Raw genomic sequence first — 8393 nt, 5'->3', positions numbered from 1 at the left:
CTGCGGAGGGAAGGGAGAGGGTCCAGAGCTGCTGAGCCGAGCCACGACCACCCGGCCTGAGTGGGGAAAGTGAGGCACGGCGGAAGGCACCTCCCCAAAAGCGGCTGCTGCTCACCGAGGCTTTGGCACGGACGGTACCCGGGGTGCCGACGGCGAGGGCCAGCACCCGGTCACGCGCGCCCACGTACAGCTCCTCCTCGCTCTCGTGCAGGAGGAAGGTGTCGTAGTGGGAGACGTTGTCCTGGCTGAAATGGGTCAGGGTCCGTCGGGGGTCCCCTGGCAGGAGCAAAGGGGGATGACGGGGCCCAAGGGACACACACACGCGCACACGGACGTCCCGGCACCACCATCAACCCCGGGCGGATGCAGCAGCAGCTGCCATTGCGCCCCACGTCACCTCTCGTGGGGGAAACGGGGGTGTGTTGCTTCCCCCAGGGGCCCCCCATCACCGTCCCCGCTTCCCCCTCCAGGTCCTCACCTCCCCCTGCCCCCACACCTCTGGGTCCTGCTGCAAGGGCTGGATGTCCCCAAGCTGCAAAGCCCACGCATCCTCCACCCTCGGATGCTGCTCTGCTCTCCCGTAAGAATCGGGGCGCATTTTTCCCGGTTGGGCTGCAAATTCTGCCCGTGATGCTTTGGGGCCACGGCCGTGGGGTGATGCTCCGTTTGGGGGATGCATCGCCCCAAGGTGCCAGCCTGGGGTGGGCTACAAGCCCCCACTGTGCCCTAAACACAGTTGGGGGCCGCAGGCTTCGTGTTTTCCCCCGCCAGCCACCAAAACAGGGAAAAAAGGCAATTCTCGGAAGGGCTGCATGGGGAAGGGGAAGTGGCAGCGGTGGCAGGGGCCTCGGGAGGGCAAGGCCCTGCCGTGGGGGCACAGCCCCCTCTCGCCGTCCCCCAGCACCACCGAACCCCTTTCTTTGCCATCTGCCACCTGGCTGGACATGCAGGCAGGACTCAGTGCCCCGTCTTGCCGAGCAGGCAGCTTTTCCTTCCATTCAGGGTGCCAGGCGGGTGCCAAAATCACTCTGCTAGATCTGGCACCCTGGGGTGCACCCAGCTCCCGCTTCCCAAAGGTGTTCAAGTGCCAACCAGCCTCATTCCAGCTGCCCCCACAGCGGCCCCGTAGCTCTTTTGCACCATCCTGCTGCCACCAGCACCCGTCCCCAACCCCACAGCCACCTTCCCCCTTCCCCAACCCTGCCCGGGGCTAACGAGAGGGGCACCGGGATGGGGAGGCTGTGATGGAGAGCAGCCCACGGGTGTCCCCGACGCTGGATGCTCAACCCTGGGGACAGACGCTCCCCCAAGCCGCTGTTGTGTCCCCCCCCAGCTTGTCCCCATCCCCTCCCCAGCCATTTTGCTCTCTCGGTGCCGTACTCACCGCTGGGGAAGGCGACGCGGGGCAGGGGCTCGGCGCAGAGCATGGCGGCGGGCATCACCACACCGCAGAGCAGGCGGAGGGCAGCCGCGGGCATGGCGGGGGGCGGCAGGGATGTCCCCCTCGAGGGTCCCGGCACCATCCCTGCGGGAGGGGTGGGGGTGAGGGCAACCGCCGCTGGCGCTGCGTGGCACCGAGCGGAAACAAGACGGGGAGGGAAGCTGGCGCCCAAAACGGGGGGGGGGGGGGGGCCGTGGGGCCCTGGCGCCTCGAGCCTCTCGTGGGCCCCAGACGTGGGGGAGAGCTTCCCACCGCCACCCCGGCACAGGAGGGGACGTCCCCATGCCCTGCTGGGCTCCCTGCACTGGGCCCCCCCCCGCCCCGGCACAGGGGTGCCCAGATGCTCCTGCCTTTGCCCCCGCAGTGGCCCACGGTGCCCGTCCCCATCAGGGACTCCTCCGTGCAGCTCCGTCGGTGGCTGGAGGCTCCACAAATTTAGGAGAGGACGGCACCCCCCCCCCCCCTTCTTGCAGCTCCTTTGGCGGGCCTTGCCGGAAGCCACGGGGAAGGAGCGACGCCTCGAGAACCGTGTGGTGGCCGGCACCCCTCGCGGGTGGCCACCACGTCCCCAACGCGCGGCATTACCTCTCCGGCGGGCGAGGGCAGAGCTGGCTCACCTCCGCCCCTGGAGCACCGGCCCCCGGCAGGCGCCTGGCCCCGGGGGTCTGCGGCCAGAAGACCCCCGTGGGCCCATGCCCAACGCCCGGCCAAGGTCCGGCCGCGGTGCCAGGCTCCCGGCCCGGCTCGTGGCAGGGCTCGCTGTGGCCCGGCCCAGCCCAGCGTGGCCCCGCCGGGGACTACGGGAACCAGAAAGTCCTGCTGGAAGAGGACGAGCCTCAGCAGGTTGGGGCAGCGGGCGCCTGCTCCTGCCTCGCCTGCCTTGCAGCCCCAGCGGGAGGGCAGCGAAGCCTGGCGGAGGGAGGCGGGAGGGGAGCCGGGGTGCTCTGCTCCTCCGACTGGGGTACCCAGGGGGTGACGTGGGGGGGGAATGGGGTGCCTGGGGTCCCGTCTTGCCTGTGGGGCAATCTTTGGAGTGAGAGCGAAGCAACGTCGTCGCTCCTGCTGACCGCGAGGATCGGCCACGGGGCTGAGCATCGCATCGCACCCCCAAACGGCCCCCCTGGGGCTGAGCATCACCCCCACCGATACCCCCCCAGGGCTGAGCATCACCCCCTGCAAACAGCCCATAGCTGTGCCAGCGGCCAGGCTCCTTCCCTGACCCCACGCTGCTCTGGGATGGCTGTGGGCAAGAAACCCGCCAAAGCCCAAGCCCTGGCATCCCTCCAGCGCCATAACCACATCCGAGGTGCCCCAATATCCCGCTCCAGACAAGGCTGAGGAGCATCCTGCCCCGGCAGGGCCTCCTTACCTGCCTCCCCTGGTGCCACCATCCGCCTGCCGGGACACCGAGCCCCGGGAGGGCAGCGCTGTCCCCACCACCTTGCTTGGCCAGGACAGAAAGCTCCTTGTCAGCACAGAAACTAGGTTACTCTGCCCCGGATTTCCCACTTGGCGAAGGGTTGGCGGAGAAACGGGGCCGCACGGAGGCTTGGACCGGCCACATTGTTCTGCCCTGGGCCAGAGCCACTGGGGCCAGAGGAGGGGGAGGAGGGATGGGAAAGGGAGCGGAGGCTCCTCGGTGAGGCTGAAGGCTCAGGGGGGACTGGGGCTGGGGAAAGCCCCTGGAGAGGGTTCCCCTGGTGCGAGCCAGCTCTGAGGCAGGGTGTGAAGTGAGAGCAGCCTCAAGCTGCTCCAGCGGCACGGGGAGCTGAAGCTCTGTCGCAGCCCTGTCCCTCTTCCTTTCTGGGTCCCCTGGCCAAGGTAGTCTGGGGACACGGGGGGGCGGGGGGACATTACAGCCTCCCTGCATAGGATTTGACACCTGGAAGCAAGTGTCACCAAGGGCCTCTCCACACTGGGGTGGGTTTTTTTTCCTCTGGTGTGAGTATCACCGTGGCCATGGCTCCACGGGACTCGGTCTCTTGGCCCACTCACTCTCCAGATTCCCTCCAAGCCAGGGAATATCACGCTGCCAATAAACACACATCCTCCTTGCAAAGAGAGGTTTGACCTGTCCCAGGACGGAGCCAGACCCAGCCCGTGTGCTCAGCGAGGTGAGACGTGACGGCGCTGGTGGCCACATCGGCGCTGACCTCCTGCCTGCTAAAAATTTCCCTGTGCCTCAGTTTCCCAAGCGGCTGGGAACCGGGGTCCCCCCCCACAGCAGGGAAGAGTGTGTTTCTTCTCTGCTGCTTGACCCCAATCCCTTGCCCATCTTGTGTCCTCCCCCTTGACTCCAACCCCCTGCCCATGTCATCCCCCTCCCCCTGCTCCTAAGGAGCATCCCTGTGCCATGGGGAGTGCAGGGATGCTTCCAACACCCCGACAGAAGTCGGGGGCTGGGGCAGCCCGGCTCAGGCTGGGGGAGGCTTTTTCGATCCCCCCAAGATCTGGAGCAGAAGGGGGTGTGGGGGAGCTGGAAAGCAAGAGAGGAGGCGGGGGGGGGGGGGGGGGGATGCAGTAAGGGTATGGGAGGATGCAGGGGAGGAATCTGGGGGGTGCAGGGGAAGATGGGGGGGTGTTCAAGAGGTGGGGAATGCAAAGGGCAGCATGCAGAGGGTGGGGACAGCTGTGGGGTGGTGCAGGAGGATGCACAGGAGGGAACTGGGGGGGGGGGGGGCGGTAGGGGAGATGTGGAGGGATGCCCAGGAGATGTGGGAGGAGGAAAGGGGGATACGGGCGGGGGGCCAAGGTGGGGGATGCGGGGAAGCTCTCCCTGGGATTGGGACCTCAGCCCCTTTGTCACTGCCTGCCAGCGTCACAGCTGTCTGGGGGGTCCCCAAAGCCTGTCCGTCATGCACCCCCCTCGCCCCCCCACCCCCGAGGCCCGGCTCTGCCTCCCGCCCCCGAGGGGGCATCCCCTGCCCGTTCCCCGCCCGGTGCCGGTCCCGGTCCCGGTGCGGTGGTACCGACCTGTGGCAGCACCGGCGCCCGGGCGGGCGGGGAGGCCTGGCGAGCTCAGCATCCCTGCGGGGCCACCGGATCCCGCTCCAGTCGCCATGGCTACGGCTTACCTCGGCCGGCTCCGGCTGGCCTCACCCCCCCGCCCCCCGCCCCCCGCGCCCCGCCGCCGCGCCCCGACACACGGACCGGACGGACAGACGGACGGACAGAGGGACAGTGGGACAGAGGGACAGCCGGACGCGCACCCCGCGCTCGTGCACGGGCACGGCTGGGCGCACCCCGCAGATGCGGGCAGGCACAGACACCCCCGGGCACCCACCGGCACCCACCGGCACCCACCGGCATCCACGGGCACCCACTGGCACCCACCGGCGCCCACGGGCGCACCCGCGTGTGTCCCGTCTGACACGGCTCTTGACATGGTCCTGTGTCCCCATAGCCACGTCGTGTCCCTCCACCCCATCTTTACTCCCCCCGCTGTTTGCATCACCACCCTGCACCCCCATGTCTGCATCCCTGTATCCGTGCTGCAGCCGGCACCCCATCCCTGCATCCCATCTCTGCACCCCCAGATCCACACTGCATCCCTGCGCCCCCATCTCTGCACCCCCAGATCCACACGGCATCTCTGCACCCCCAGATCCACACTGCATCCCTGCGCCCCCATCCCTGCACCCCCATCTCCGCTCCCCCACACCCACACCACATCCCTGCACCCCCATGTCTGCATCCCTGTATCCGTACTGTAGCCTTGCTTCAGACTTGCGCCCCATCCCTGCACCCCATCTCTACACCCCCATATCCACACCGCTTCCCCGCACCCCCATATCCACACCACATCCCTCCAGCCCCACCTCCGCACCCCCATCTCAGCCCCCCCCCATCGCCGCTCACCCATCCCAGGTGAGCCGTGCTGGCTCTGGCTACCTGCACTACCTGGATTTTGGGGGTCCCAGAAGGGGGTTCGGTGCCACCAGCAGCTGCCGGGTTCCACTCCGGAGCAGGCCACATGTATCCCCACACTGCCGCAGCACCCACAGCACCCAGTTTTGGTCAGAGGCACTTCCCTCCTCGAAACTTCCCCTCCAGGGAGGCCAAACTGGTGCCGGCAGATCCCGCTTCCCCTTTGGAACCTGCCCTCCTTCCCCTTCCTGGCTGTGTGGGAGTGGGGCTTGAGGCACCCCGAAACAGGATCCTCCGCCATTGCCGCCTCCTCCCTGTGCAACAGCCTTCCCTGCGCGACCTCAGGTGAGTGACTTTGTCCCCAGCCTGACGTTGCACAACCACGGGGCACCCAGGAAAGGTGCCAGCCCTGCTTGCTTCACGCAAGCCGGGGCGGGGGCAGTGTCGGCACCCTCAAAAGCAGCGAGCTGGGAACGGGCCCATCCAGGGACCCCTTTCCACCCCACGCTGGGGGTACCCGCCCTGCCCCGACCTGGGGAGCGGACTCAGATGCCCCCTCAGCCGCTCCTCGCTTTCTGCCGCCCCGGTTCCCACGGGGCTCCCGAGGTCGGGAGCCTTTGCCTGGGAGTCGTAAGGAGCTTGTGCCTGGTGCCTGCCGGCCCGCCGGCACTGGAGGCTTAGCCGAAGCCTGCTGTGGGGAGGCAGAGCTGCCCTGACCCCCTCCCACCCCAAGGGTTGAGCCACGACTCCCCCACCCCTGCCTGGTCCCCCCCAAGGGTGCCCTGTGGGTGGCTTGCGCCATGCAGCACCTTGGGGTGCAACCTTGGGGGGTGGCAGCGGGTACAAGCTCACGTCTTAAACCACCCTTGGGATTAGTGGGGCGGCCTGACCTTAATCCCCCTGGGCATGCAGGGGCCTGGAGGGGGCCAGCGTGGGGCTCACAGGGCCCCCAGCACCCGCTCAGCCGTGCCCTGGCCTGGTAATCCCCGGTGGCTGCCCAATGTCGGGGGCAGTCCTGGCTCTACCCCATCCCAGCGATTGCTCCAAGGCTCCCTTGTGCTAGATTTTTTTCCCCTTAAAAAGCCTGATGATCCCCAACCTGTGCCCCCGTGTGTTGGTTTGCTGTCCCCAAACCCTGGTGCTCCCACCTGGCCGCGCGCCCTAGGGTGCCTCTGCAGAGACCCTGACACTCGGTGCACAAGTGAGCGAGGCCGGGTCATGGCTCCTTGCTCTGGGCTCCCGGTTCTCTCTTGCCAGGAGGCAGAGCCGGGGCTGCAGGAGGAGCTGGAGAAACCCTGACCCAGCGCCTTGGCCGGAGCGGGGCTGGAGTTCTTGTGCATCGTCCCCATGGGCTGTGCGAGGTCCCCGTGGGCCATACACGCTCCCTGTGGGCACTACAAAGTCCACGTGGGGCTGCTCAAAGTCCCCACGGGCTGTACGTGATCCCCGTGGGCTGTGCAAGGTCCCCGTGGGCCATGCAGGGACCTCATAGGTCACACAAGCTGTGGAGCACCGGGAACGGCGAAGGGGCACGGAGCCACGCTGCCAGCTCAGCCATTCCCCGGCGTGACCCAGCCCCGCTGTGCCAGGATGCCTGGGTGCCATGAGGGGGGATGTGGGGAGCACCCGTGACACTTCCCCTTGCCTCCTGACCCAGTCACTCCCCACGGCATGGCTGGGCAAGAGCACGAGGTCCCAGCAGCGCCGTTGGCTTCCCTTCCACCGTTCAATAACCTGATATTTTGGGCACAACCTCATGACTTTTGGGGCCCGGTGGTGCAAGGGCTCGGGGTCAGGGTGGATTCCCAGCTCAGGGCCAGACGTGGCACGGTGGGGCCACGCTGCAGCTCCTCGGCATTGCCAGCCGTGCGGGGTACCTGTCCTGGCGTCGCGGCGCTGGCATCCCTGAGCTGACGGGGTGGGGGCAAATGGGGCACCCCGTGAGCGCCCACCTCTGAGATCCCCCTCTGGAACCTCCCCTCCTGGGAGAGGAGATACCTCGCTGGGTCCCCACAAGCCAGCCCAAAGCTGGAAGGTGGCAGCGCTGCCCCAGAGACCCCCTCGACGCCCCTTTCCCTCATGAAGCTCAGCCCTGCTGGCCCCCAAGTCCAGAGCGACGGGACTCTGGGGGGGACCCAGGCATCCGAGCGCTGGGGCAGAGGGTACCCCCAGGGTGGGCACCCCGGGCACCTACCTGGCTGTGCCTGCGCCCCGGCCGCCTGCCCGCGCTCCCTCACATCGCTGCTCGCCGGTGCTGTGCCCGGTAAAGCCGATTACGCGCCGGCTTTATGGCTCTCTCCTTCTCCCCAGCATCTCCTCCCGCCTCGCTCCAGTGCCTGGCACGGCCCCGGGGCGGGCAGGGGGGGTCCCCCTTGGCGGGGTGCCGGGGCCACCCCCGTGGTAAGAGCAAAGTCAGGGGCTCACTCAGCTTCTGCACCACCCGCTCCCCGCCCAGTCCATCCCACCCAGGGGAATGTCTGCTCCCCAAAATCCCAGGGGGAGGAAAGCACTGAGCCCTCTCCCCAAATTCCACCCCCTCCCCACCAGCCCCTCTCATCATCATCATCGGGGGGGGCGGGGGGGAAGCTTTGGCTGCCCCAGCTCTCAACATCCCACCCCGGGCACCCCCCTGGGTGAGTCGGGGTGCTTGTGGCCACCCTGCTTTCCCCCTGTCGGTGGTAGGGTGCTGAGCCCCAGCCCTGGCTGTGGGGCTACAAGGGATCCCCCCTTTGGGCCAAGAGGAGCCAGCACCAGGCTGGGGTGCAGTAAAGTGTCCCCCCTCCCCAGTTTCCACCCCCCAAGGACAGCAATGACCACAGCACACGGGGTGGGAAGGGTTTGGCTGTATTGATTCCAGAAGGGAATACAGGCAGTAATACAGAAGCTTCGCAAGCACAGATACATACGGGGTCTCACCAGATTCCGACGGAGCAGGGGGTGCTTCTGCTGGGGACCTGATCCTGCCCCTAGGCTGCGCTTGAGGCAGGGGGTTCTGTGGGCGTTCCCCAATTGAGGCAAAAAGCTAAAATCTCCGTCAACAGCTGGATGGACCCTTGCAGAGAGGGGAGCTGCCTGTGCCGGACCC

Source organism: Leptosomus discolor, chromosome 26 (genome assembly GCF_034619465.1).
Source record: "Leptosomus discolor isolate bLepDis1 chromosome 26, bLepDis1.hap2, whole genome shotgun sequence".
NCBI lineage: Eukaryota > Metazoa > Chordata > Aves > Leptosomiformes > Leptosomidae > Leptosomus > Leptosomus discolor.
This window is presented reverse-complemented; position numbering follows the sequence as displayed.